Source organism: Zootermopsis nevadensis, unplaced genomic scaffold, assembly GCF_977971745.1.
Source record: "Zootermopsis nevadensis isolate Lab colony 2312 unplaced genomic scaffold, Znev_1.0 Znev_ptg000057l, whole genome shotgun sequence".
NCBI classification, from domain to species: domain Eukaryota; kingdom Metazoa; phylum Arthropoda; class Insecta; order Blattodea; family Termopsidae; genus Zootermopsis; species Zootermopsis nevadensis.
In genome coordinates, this window is record NW_028259188.1 from 1,287,748 (window position 1) to 1,301,261 (window position 13,514).

The window sequence follows — 13,514 nt, forward strand, 5'->3', positions numbered from 1 at the left end:
ATGTCAGACCATGGTCAGTTCTGACCTTCTGAAACAAAGTTTAGGTTAGGTTAGATTCAGTTTGGTTGGGTTAGATTTGGTTGGGTTACGTTGGGTTAGGTTACGTTAGGTTAGGTTGGGTTGGGCTGGGTTAGATTGGGTTGGGTTAGATTAGGTTGTGTTAGGTTACGTTAGGTTAGATTGGGTTGGGTTGGGTTAGACTAGGTTGGTTTAGGTTAGGTTGTGTTAGGTTACGTTAGGTTAGGTTGGGTTGGGTTAGATTGGGTTGGGTTAGGTTTGGTTGTGTTAGGTTATGTTAGGTTAGATTGGGTTGGGTTAGGTTGTGTTAGGTTAGGTTGGGTTGGGTTAGGTTAGATTGGGTTGGGTTAGATTGAGTTGGGTTAGGTTAGGTTGGGTTGGGTTAGGTTTGATTGGATTAGGTTCGGTGGGTTAGATTGGGTTCCCAGGAACAAATCTGAGCATTGAACCAGAGCAATGTTAATTGTTTAAATTATGAAGGTCGTAGGCACTGATGTTTATAACGGAGACTCGTCTCAGAGAGACTTAAATGGAGATACGATGTAGTCTCGCCCAAGGGCAACCGAAGGGGACTGATGTTCAGCGGGCCAGCCGAGGCTGTGGCGAAGTCGGCTCTACGAGTGGTCTTACCACTCCGCTACCCTGACCGAGGTTTTCCGTGCCTTTCCTCTGTTGTAAGACAAATGCCAGGGTATAATTCAAGAGGGCACGGCCCACTACCCAAATCACGGAGATCTTCAACCGAAGCGATCCTGCCCCCTCTGGGCTCAAATCCCAGAGAATCATCCAACCAAAATCCTTTGCACAAAGGACAAATTGTCTGACGGGATAACCTTTCATCAGCAGGAACAGACCCTAGGTTCCGCCACAAAAAAAAAACACGTTAGCGTAAGCAAATCTTACTGTAGTAGGAGACAACCATAAGAAAGAATAAAAGAAAGGCATTTTCCAACAGCTCCCAGAGACACGTCAGTATTTTATGTACAGTAAAACCTCTCTAGTTGGACACCCCTATATCCTGGACACCCCTCTATATTGGACACTTTTAATTGGAACCGGCGAATATCCTATAATTTTACATTGCCACAATACTCTATATCTTGGACACCCCTTTATCCTGGAACTTGAACACCCCTTGTGTTGTAAGTTGGACAGGTTCATGCACTTAGCTTCAATGCTTTTATGGGAAACATTTACAGTTAGTATTTTGTTGCTTTGAATTTATGACTTATGAATGCCTTCTACCTGAGGATTACCTTATGTTTGAAGGTGTGAGACTCTGAACACATCAATGGAATTATTTTGTTGAACCCTTCACTGGACTACAGTACGTATTACTGGTACAATTTTAACTTTGTCAGTACTGAGCTTGCAACTGAGTTAAACAGTGTTAACAGAAATTGGAATGGTATGCTTTCGCTCATAACCAACAAGGAATGGTTGAAACTTTATTCTGATTGCGGCGAAAATTAGAAAGAGGATGGACAAATTCAAAGATAAAAACAAAAAAGCAGTGTCTTGTGACGGACGTTTTTACAAGAAATAAGTGACATCATATGTTGAGCTAATGCCTTAAGTACAATTAAAAAGAATACGTTCTGAACATTTAAAATTTCATTGAGGCTGGGGTGTAATGTGCAACCACGAGAGTGGGTTTCAAAAGATTATTATAATTAATAATTAAATTATTCTTAATTCAAGCAAGCCTACAGTAGTTAGAAGATTATGTAAGTAAATCGATTGATTGCATTGTCGGTAAACGTAAAAGTATCGGTGTCCTTCCCTTTGAGCTTATCCATGCAAGTTTAATTTAGTGAAAACAAAATTTGTAAAAATTTAATTTACCCTTTTGATTTTTCTTATCAATAATTTCCTTTTTATGAAGGGCTCCATAATACTTTACAATTACCACATTGTTATTACACGACAATTTGAAAGGATGATTTTCCCCCTTTCCCTCTATCCTGGACACCCCTGTAAGTTGGACACATTATCGTGGAACCGCTGGTGTCCAAGTTAGAGAGGTTTTACTGTATTAGTTATTCTTACTGTTTTGTGCCAAGGATCGTCTCCTAATTCATTGGCAATCTTTCAAAGATCATACAGTCCTGCAATATCATGTCGCTTTGCCAATGTTCGACACCGCGCCTTGAGTACTGATGCAACTTGCATCACACAAATTTTATCGCGGAAGGATACAATAAACAGTCCCACTAGCATCCAACAGAATGACGCATTTCATAACACGACTCGTTAATGTTCGTGGGGGCACGCGGTTCGTTGGCTGAGAACCTAAATTAATCATCTTTTTAAGCCCCTGAAGCTAATTCCTGGTTAAGAGGCCATAACAACTTTCTCCCACGGTCATCGTAAATTTATGATCTTACTGTAACTCACTGGACGTTTTACGTCAGTAGTTAACAACGTAACAAAATAAATCACGCGTGAAGATTTGGTCCGGATTATCAGTTCCAAGTACAGGCGAGATCTGCGTCCATGTTTACGGGACTAACGACCCCTCCCCCTTACCCAAAAAAGTACAAGTTTTTAATCGGTACTGTACGCTGGAAATAAAATATTATTTATTATTTATACAATTTAACCCCCCTCGTTTGTGCTAAAAGACAAAATTTGTACGGACTTAAGTGAAATCCTCTGATATCACGAATATAAAAATCGTTTTAGGCTCATTATCGCACAAATCCTGAAGGACCGCGACTGCATTAGCTGGCCTAGGCTTAAGTCGATCCCAAGTGGGCTAGACCAGTGGTATTCAACCTGGGGTACGCGAAGACATCTTAGGGGATACGTGAAATTTTAAAAAAAAAATATTATTTTACGATAAACACTGAATAATCAGTAATGTAATTTATTTAATTTATTTTAGATGTATATTATATACTATGTATAACTTGAATTATACACCAACAACTTTGGGGGTACAAAATTGAAGAGAAATTATATCTGGGGGTACGCGAAGATATCTTAGGGGGTACGTGAAATTTAAAAAAATATTATTTTACGATAAACACTGAATAATCAGTAATGTAATTTATATAATTTATTTTAGATGTAATTATATAATATATATAACTTGAATTATACACCAACAACTTTGGGGGTACGCGAACAAAAAAGGGCTAGACAGCCTCCAAACTTGACAGCGGCGCCTCGTTTTACATCGGGACAGAAGCTTACGTCGACGGACTGCATGTTTCGGAGTCACATAAAAATCGTACGACGCTGCGTCATGAACCGTGGGGGGGGGGGGGGGCCCACGCGAGTGACGGACGACAGCTCGGGACACTCAGCGCACGGTGACGGGGCAGAATTTGTTCAGTGGCCTCTAAGCATGCAATCTGGCAACGATTCGTATACTTATTCAGTGTTTATCATAAAATATATTATTTTTAAATTTCACGTACCCCCTAAGATTTCTTCGCGTACCCCCGGGGGTACGCATACCCCAGGTTGAATACCACTGCTCTATACCGTTGGATGACTCGTGATCACGACGTTTGGTAATGGACGACAAAATCAAATATAGTTACTAAATATTTTGAAGACGTAATAAAAGACAAATATTTGGGAACTAACAAACAAACATAAGGAGGCCTATATTCAAGATGAAACTGAAAACAGATAAAAAGTTTGCTGCTATTTTGGTTTAGAAACTTTTGCCTAAGACGTAGAGATTAAACTATAGTGCTGCCTATTGTTTTGTATGGACGTCAAATATGACATCTTACATCAAGGGAAAATTGGTGATTTTGGAAATAGGGTACTGAGGAAAATACACAGACCCGAGATAAATGTTATCAGAAAGCAGGGGACACCAACTTACTAAGTAAAGTAAAGCTGTCCCACTGTACGCCATGTAGGCGTTTATGGGGAGAGATGGTATAGCTCCTACTCATTCTTGACCTCGGCACTAGATGGGGGTGAGTGGTCAGCATCACGCCCCGGCCGGCTTTACCCCCGGGAAAGGACCCCGGTACCCATTGTAGAGGAGGCTGGGTGGGCCCCAGAGGCTAGAGGGAGAAATCCTCTGCCCCTGTCGCGGATCGAATCCCGGTCGTCCAGACCATATTGACAATAACTTAACAATTTGTATTTTTCACTAAAAACCACTCCCGTGATAAAATCAAGAAGGATGAAACGTGGGAGGTAGTGGAATAGATGAGAAACGAAGACCCCGAAGGAAGAGGACCACTTGGGAGACCTAAATGTCGATGTGAGGAGAACACTACTACAACGATTCTTAATAAAACAGCCTATAAGTTTGTGGAATGGATTAGAATGGCTCTGGATAGACAGCAATGGTGGATTCATATGAAGACATTAATAAACATCACGGTCTGTGCGAAGCAACCAAGGACTCTGCCCCATAGAGATGATAATTTCAGTCTCTTACATTTTGCAATTTCTTTTATATTTGAATAACAGGGGGGGAGATAATGCGGAACATAATTACTATCAGGTCACAATGGCTCCCGTGTGTCCTCGGTGGTGACGGATAAGGCCCTTAAAGCTTAGTTGTGGTGTCTGGTCTTCACATAAAAATAAACTCATCAGACCGGCAACGTAGTAAATACTGGGTATGATCTGAGGTTTTCACAGCGGTCTTCTGGGTTGTTTCGCCGTGTAGTATCCGTCATCAGGGCGATTAATTCATCGACCTGATAACGGAGGCAGTATGACCTCTGAAGCGTTGGTAAACATCGACCAGACTACACAGCGTGACAACCCAGAAGACAGAAATCTTCATACTCATCGCCCTGATGAAGGAGGCAGTATGACCTCTGAAGCGTTGGTAAACATCGACCAGACTACACAGCGTGACAACCCAGAAGACAGAAATCTTCATACTCGCCGCTGTGAAAACTTCAAATCTCGTCCTGATGATGGAGGCAGTATGACCTCTGAAGCGTTGGTTAACATCGACCAGACTACACAGCGTAACAACCCAGAAGATAGAAATCTTGAGACTCACCGCTGTGAAAACTTCAAATCTCGTCCTGATGATGGAGGCAGTATGACCTCCGAAACGTTTGTTAACATCGACCACACTACACAGCGTAACAACCCAGAAGACAGAAATCTTGAGACTCACCGCTGTGAAAACTTCAAATCTCGTCCTGATGATGGAGGCAGTATGACCTCCGAAACGTTTGTTAACATCGACCAGACTACACAGCGTAACAACCCAGAAGACAGAAATCTTGAGACTCACCGCTGTGAAAACTTCAAATCTCGTCCTGATGATGGAGGCAGTATGACCTCCGAAACGTTTGTTAACATCGACCAGACTACACAGCGTAACAACCCAGAAGATAGAAATCTTGAGACTCACCGCTGTGAAAACTTCAAATCTCGTCCTGATGATGGAGGCAGTATGACCTCCGAAACGTTTGTTAACATCGACCAGACTACACAGCGTAACAACCCAGAAGACAGAAATCTTGAGACTCACCGCTGTGAAAACTTCAAATCTCGTCCTGATGATGGAGGCAGTATGACCTCCGAAACGTTTGTTAACATCGACCAGACTACACAGCGTAACAACCCAGAAGATAGAAATCTTAATAAATACTGTCTTCACATATGAAAGGGCTTTGGCCGATAATACAATTAAGCTTGAATCTCGCAGGAAGATGAGATAGGACACACGGAATTAGACATATTTAATTCTTACACTTACAGAAGCCACTTCATCTCATTCCTTGTTCTTTTTCTTGTCAGGAGACGAAATGTCCAATGACGCAGCAAATCATTTCGACAGTAAATATGCAGAAACCTGTAGAACACAGCAGAAAAGTTAATTGTGGTTTCTCTAATGTTTTAAGTATCAGCTGTATAAGGTAGCTTAATGGACAAAACACCGACGTTTCGAGAACCATCTTCGTCCTAGTCCTCATCCTGAGATGGTTCTCGAAACTTCTGTGATTTCTTCATTAAGCCAACTTACACGGTTGGTAGCCATAGAAAAATTGATTATACTTAGTAGCCGTCAAATCTTAGATCATTCACCAGATAAATGTTACAGCGAATGTACGAAAATATTACTATTACTAAAGTAAGTTGTAAATGATAACTACAGTGACATCTATCAGTAATTTTTATTTATTTAGTGTTCTGTGTGACGACAGGTCCATATGAACAGGATCCTTCCATCCTTTTCTCGGACTGGGACCTGTTCATATACGTTCTTGGCAGATGATCCAGAAGTGGTTTGCCATTGCCTTCTTCTGTGTGTGACTGGAGTAATTGTTGGGATGCCACGGAGGGAAACTCCGTGTTGCCTAGACCACGGCCTTGCCCAACACAAGTTATAAATTCGGGCACCGCCGGGAATCGAACCCGAGACCCCAGGATTACAAGGCCAGCGTTCTAACCGCTAGACCACCTCATCTTATTATTATTTAGTAATCTGTCTGACGACAGGTCCATATGAACAGGATCCTTCCATCCTTTTCTCGGACTGGGACCTGTTCATATACGTTCTTGGCAGATGATCCAGAAGTGGTTTGCCATTGCCTTCTTCTGTGTGTGAATGGAGTAATTGTTGGGATGCCACGGAGGAAAACTCCGTGTTGCCTAGACCACGGCCTTGCCCAACACAAGTTATAAATTCGGGCACCGCCGGGAATCGAACCCGAGACCCCAGGATTACAAGGCCAGCGTTCTAACCGCTAGACCACCGTGGCTCTATCTATCAGTAATACATGAAATTTATTGGAAGCAAAAAGGTCGTAGAATTATAGTAATGGAAGTGAAAATATTTACAAATATTGCGAGATTTGACTATCTCACGATGATTTACGCTGTGTGGAGTCATAGGTCTTTACAATTGTTTGGAAAGAACATGCCGTCTCTATCTTCTGGGATTTATAGCAACATTGCCATTTGGGAATATTTACGAAAATTCTGAGGAAACAAATTTATATCGTAAGAAATTACAGATGAACCTCTAACTGTTAAATAAACATTACGTAAAAATATCAGAGGTGTCTATGTATACAGGTCTGCCAAAAATATGTATACGCTTTATAAAACAGAGTCAGTCGCTTACCGCTGTCAACTGCGCCACGAAGCTAACGGTGGTCATTTTGAACAACTACGCAAGATTCGGTAATTACTATGTGTACTTTGCTGACGTATATATTTGTTCAGTTTATTAAACTGTCTTTATTTCATTAATTGAATGTATATATATATATATATATATATATATATATATATTGGGACACCCTGTAGTTTGTAATGAGCATCTTATTGTGATTATGTTAAGGAAATATTAATACGTAAAGCCGTCAACAGACAACATATATGCCATACTTCAACTAACAGTACATTTATTACAGGAAAATCTGGTGTCAATGTGAATAGGTGTGTGGTTTGCTCCATATTTTGGCTTAATTAGCCGTCAACACGTAGAATTAAACTTATTTCTAACACACGGTATAAAACCTGTATAACATATATATTTATATTATAATTCCCATATAACATAGTATAATACATACGATACTACGACATTATATTTCGTAAAATTATATTATACTTTAATTTATTTTATTGCAATGTATTATATTATATTGTATTTCACTGCGTTACATCACACTGTATTATATTATTATATAGTGCACCAGTTTTCATTTGAATAAATATAATTTGCTTACGGTCAATAGATTTTATTTTAATATATATTTTATCACACGTTCATCACATACATTGTCACATTAACAACAATTTTATCAAGAGTAAATTTACTATTAGAAAAGATTAGACATGCAATATATGTTATGTGTTGACGGATTTATGTATTTAAATTTTTTTATATAGACTACGTTATCTTGAAACATCTAAGACATTCGTAAAACAATGAGCTGATTAATACTGAAGATGACATACAAGATAGAAATGATACAAAATAAATAATAAGTATCACGGAAATGAGCCAAATTATACCGGATTAGCCGGTCACAAATATAATATAGTCGAGAGTCAGCAAAATAAATGTGTATCAGGAAATTTAAAAAAGTAATTGTTTACACAGATATAATAAAATAGGGCATTGTGCCAACAAAACGCCTGGCTTTCGTTTAAGTCTCTAGTACACGTATCCGCAATAATTCGAATGCAAGAGACAGATCAAGATGGATTCGTGTGCGCAGTAGATAACTGCGCATTAGCCAGAGTCGGAAACACGAACATGCGCAGTGTACATTTCAATTGTCCACTTACGTCAGTTCACACCTCAGACTACAGGTGGCTACACAGGAAGTGCAGTATTTGTCTGCGCGGACTATAATTACTTAAAACATTTTGTTTGCTAAATGATCTAACAAGCAGTTATAGGTATATGTCTTTTTGCCATTATATTCGCTACTTTTTAAAAGCTTATTAAATTAGAGGAATACTGCAAACCATTTAGTTAAGAACATTCATATTTCATGTCCTATATAAAAGCATTAAATTACCCCTTTAAAGCCGAATGGTAGCGACAGGATGTTTACCACCTAATAATCGTCAAATCTTAATTTTGTTTTTAAGGGTTTTGTTTGATTCTCGCTGTAAACAAGGATTATTACTTTAAACAACATTAAAAAAAATTACCTTCATAGCGTGTCGTGTTTTCTTTGCGGTACGGACCGAATGTTTAAATATTATTTAGACAAGCTTCGGTTTAAAGGGATTAAAACATAAAAACTATAAATTTACTACGAGTGTGTGAAATATGAAGGAAAACAATTGGTAGAACCAAGCGTACAGAGGAGGATATTATTAAAATGGACCTTAACGAAATATATTGTGGGTAGGATTAATGAGTACATGATTGGTATCAGATGTGAGAAACGCAATGAATCTTCCGGTTTGATAAAGGCTGAAACATTGAGCTGAATGATTGTTAATTAACTAAGAATTATTCTGCCCCATGGAGTTTATATAAACTCTTGTCAATTATAAGAATTTTTCTGGCATACGATTTGCAAGGTCCATGTCGGATTATTTTCGATAATGCTTAGACACGTACAAACTGCAAGAAAACAAATAAATTAATGGAAAGAATAAGGTATGTTCTAAAATTGCTTTGAAAAGGAAATAGAATGGAAAACTGTTTAAACCTTTAGTGTAATTAAAACTTGTGACCGCTCACAAATCTGTTACTAGGCTAAGGATTTTGATTGCAATTCGACATTTAAATGCAAGATTATTCTTTCTAAGATTTTGGTACAATTTTTCGTAATAGAGTATTTTTACGGCGAAAAGTTATTAACCTCACGCCCAACCCCCAAACTAGAGGACGATCCCCTATCATCTGTCCGCGACTGCTTATTCAATACATTCGCAGTTAATCTCCGTAACTAGAGGCTGTTCCTCCATCCGCAACCTGAGGACGCGCCATGCCGTGGTGACAGCGATCGACCATTTCTAATTGAATTTGGTACACCAAAGAAGCTAGTGAGTCTAACAAAAATGAGCTTAAATGAAACCTGTAGCAAAATTCGAGTAGGTAAATATGTATCTGAGACATTCTTCATCAAGAATGGTCTAAAACAAGGAGATGCTTTGTCTCCCTTGCTCTTTAACTTTGCGCTAGAATATGCCATAAGGAAAGTCCAAGACAGGAAGGAGGGTTTGCAATTGAACGGGACACATCAGCTATTGGCATATGCTGATGATGTTAATTTATTGGGGGACGACATAAATACAATAAAGAGGAACGCAGAAGTTTTACTAGAGGCTGGTAGACAAGTGGGGCTGGAAGTAAATTCAGAAAAAAACTAAGTACATGTTAGTATCTCGTCATCAGAAGACAGGCGGGCAAAATTAACTTAGGGTGGCTATTAAATTCTTTGAAAGGGTTGCAAAGTTCAAATATTTGGGAAAAACAATAACAAATCAAAATGACACTCATGAGGATTTAGGAGGAGATTAAATTCTGGAAATGCTTGCTACTTCTCAATTCAAAATATTTTGGCTTCCCGTCTGATTTCTAAGAACCTGAAAATTAAAGTATACAAAACAATAATTTTGCCTGTTGTTTTGTATGGGTGCGAAACATGGTCTCTCACTCAGAGGGAGGAACACAGATTGCAGGTGTTTGAGAATCGGGTGTTGAGGAGGATATTTGGGCCTAAGAGGGAAGACGATGGGGCGTGGAGAAAACTGCATAATGATGAGCTTAAAAATCTGTACTCCTCCCCCAATATTGTCAGGGTGATTAAGTCGAGAAGATTGAGATGGGCCGGGCATGTAGCGCGCATGGATGGGACAAGAGGTGTGCACCGGGTATTGGTTGGGAAGCCTGAGAGGAAGAGACCTCTGGGGAGACCTAGACGTAGATGGGAGGATAATCTCAGGCGGGATCTATGGGAGATAGGAGTTGAAGGAGACTGGATTTTGTTGGCCCAGGACAGGGTCCGGTGGAGGGCTTTGGTTAATTCGGTGATGAACCTTCGTGTTCCATAAGCCATCTGGTTGGTTGGGTCCACTATTTGGGAAGCCTGAGGGGAAGAGACCTCTGGGGAGACCTAGACGTAGATGGGAGGATAATCTCAGGCGGGATCTATGGGAGATAGGAGTTGAAGGAGACTGGATTTTGTTGGCCCAGGACAGGGTCCGGTGGAGGGCTTTCGTTAATTCGGTGATGAACCTTCGGGTTCCGTAAGCCATCAAGTTAGTTAGATAAGAGTTTCACAAAAAATGAGTGTTGCATTTTTAATTTATTCGTTACAATAAAGAAATTGGTGTAAAATATATTCAAGTTGTGTTGAATAATTAGTCTAGAATTAAGGGGCTTTTAAGCATTGTAGGTTTCTGATATGCATTTACATGTCTCCGTGTGGCTGATGTATAGTTTCTGTTCGTAATAATATTTTTACATCACTTTTGAACAAATCGTGACGCAAGATGGAAGTCTCGTTGGCACGAAGCAACTTTGGAAAGCGTATTCCTACCGCGTAGACTACATCAACAGCGTTTCACGTCATTGCCACGGGCAAACGCCACGATTTCCGGTTCGTCACAAAACGTTAAATATTTCCTGCACGCACAGACCTGCCAACATTGAGGAAAAAACTTGTAAATTAGCAGCCTTTATTAACCCTGTAACTAAACAATAGTTACAACAAACTGAATCTTCCGAAATATGATATCTGAGATCAGGGCCAGGTTATAAAAAGATGAGAGACAGGTAAACCATAGAAGAGATGGAATCAATTCGACTAACTCAGATATAAGAACAAGTGAAAATGTCCAAACTTTGCAGCTGACAACAATTATGATGATTAAAATAATAAATATTTAATCGATATCTAAACATGAAAATGAATTTCTCGTGGAATGTTTCGTCGTATAACCTGATATAAACTAACCGACGTTTCAGAGGTTCGTACCTGTTCCATAATCAGCGTGACGTGCGGTTAACATCTTCTCAAATAATACTCTGCTACATGGAATTATGACATGCACCCGGAAGATCAGAACACACGATGTACAATTCATTGGATTAAGAAAGTAACATATTTTGGAAAGGGTTAGAAGAAGAAGATGATATTAAAAATTATTCGAAATTAAAGTAACTGCTCACGAGTTTCCAAAACATTCCTACCCTGCAACTACGAGGCTCTCGTATTCATTTAAGGACGCATACGTTAACAGCGAGCCGCGGTGGTCTAGCGGTTAGAACGCTGGCCTTGTAATCCTGGGGTCTCGGGTTAGATTTATAACTTGTGTTGGGCAAGGCCGAGGTCTAGGCATCACGGAGTTTTCCTCCGTGGCATCCCAACAATTACTCCATTCACACACAGAAGAAGGCAATGACAAACCACTTCTGGATCATCTGCCAAGAACGTATATGAACAGGTCCCAGTCCGAGAAAAGGATGGAAGGATCCTGTTCATATGGACCTGTCGTCAGACAGAACACTAAATAATAATAAGATGGGGTGGTCTAGCGGTTAGAACGCTGGCCTTGTAATCCTGGGGTCTCGGGTTCGATTCCCGGCGGTGCTCGAATTTATAACTTGTGTTGGGCAAGGCCGTGGTCTAGGCAACACGGGGGCTTCCTCCGTGGCATCCCAACAATTACTCCATTCACACACAGAAGAAGGCAATGGCTAACCACTTCTGGATCATCTGCCAAGAACGTATATGAACAGGTCCCAGTCCGAGAAAAGGATGGAAGGATCCTGTTCATATGGACCTGTCGTCAGACAGAACACTAAATAATAATAAGATGAGGTGGTCTAGCGGTTAGAACGCTGGCCTTGTAATCCTGGGATCTCGGGTTCGATTCCCGGCGGTGCCCAAATTTATAACTTGTGTTGGGCAAGGCCGTGGTCTAGGCAACACGGAGTTTTCCTCCGGGGGCTTCCCCGATTTCTCCGTGGCATCCCAGCAATTACTCCATTCACACACAGAAGAAGGCAATGGCAAGCCACTTCTGGATCATCTGCCAAGAACGTATATGAACAGGCCCCAGTCCGAGAAAAGGATGGAAGGATCCTGTTCATATGGACCTGTCGTCAGACAGAACACTAAATAATAATAAGATGGGGTGGTCTAGCGGTTAGAACGCTGGCCTTGTAATCCTGGGGTCTCGGGTTCGATTCCCGGCGGTGCTCGAATTTATAACTTGTGTTGGGCAAGGCCGTGGTCTAGGCAACACGGGGGCTTCCTCCGTGGCATCCCAACAATTACTCCATTCACACACAGAAGAAGGCAATGGCTAACCACTTCTGGATCATCTGCCAAGAACGTATATGAACAGGTCCCAGTCCGAGAAAAGGATGGAAGGATCCTGTTCATATGGACCTGTCGTCAGACAGAACACTAAATAATAATAAGATGAGGTGGTCTAGCGGTTAGAACGCTGGCCTTGTAATCCTGGGATCTCGGGTTCGATTCCCGGCGGTGCCCAAATTTATAACTTGTGTTGGGCAAGGCCGTGGTCTAGGCAACACGGAGTTTTCCTCCGGGGGCTTCCCCGATTTCTCCGTGGCATCCCAGCAATTACTCCATTCACACACAGAAGAAGGCAATGGCAAACCACTTCTGGGTCATCTGCCAAGAACGTATATGAACAGGTCCCAGTCCGAGAAAAGGATGGAAGGATCCTGTTCATATGGACCTGTCGTCAGACAGAACACTAAATAATAATAACGTTAACAGCATCGAATGATGTGTGAAAGCGATTACTGATAATGAATGTGCGAGGAAACAAGCTGATATTTAAAGTTATTGTAGGGGGGATTGGGGAACTAAGATATTTAAAAGAGGATAGATAGTCAAAGTGGGTAATATCTAAAAGTCCGGAGCAGAGACAGCGATATTTAGAGAAAAGCTTGTGGTAGTGTTGTGGACATTTTATAGTTAGTGGTTCGCTCACTGTACGTCGCTGGTATAGGAAGTGAACTACTCATTTTTCTTGTTACCAGACACGCCAGTCTAGTTAATATGATTTAGGTCTTGCGTGTACAATTAGAGAGT

At 40.6% G+C, this 13,514-nt stretch overlaps 1 protein-coding gene across 3 annotated transcripts in view; it reads right to left on the minus strand.

The window, feature by feature from the left end:
* The window catches only part of LOC110833933 (pancreatic triacylglycerol lipase-like), a 125,224-nt gene that overhangs the window by 51,877 nt on the left and 59,833 nt on the right, over positions 1-13,514 (minus strand). For 2 of the 3 annotated variants that reach the window (XM_022072546.2, XM_087361397.1), the window contains exon 2: positions 5,720-5,815. The exons of the other annotated variant lie outside the window; for it this stretch is intronic. The gene's annotated coding sequence lies outside the window, so the exon portion shown is untranslated. The remainder of the gene's footprint in view (positions 1-5,719; positions 5,816-13,514) is intronic. 3 annotated transcript variants of the gene reach the window in all.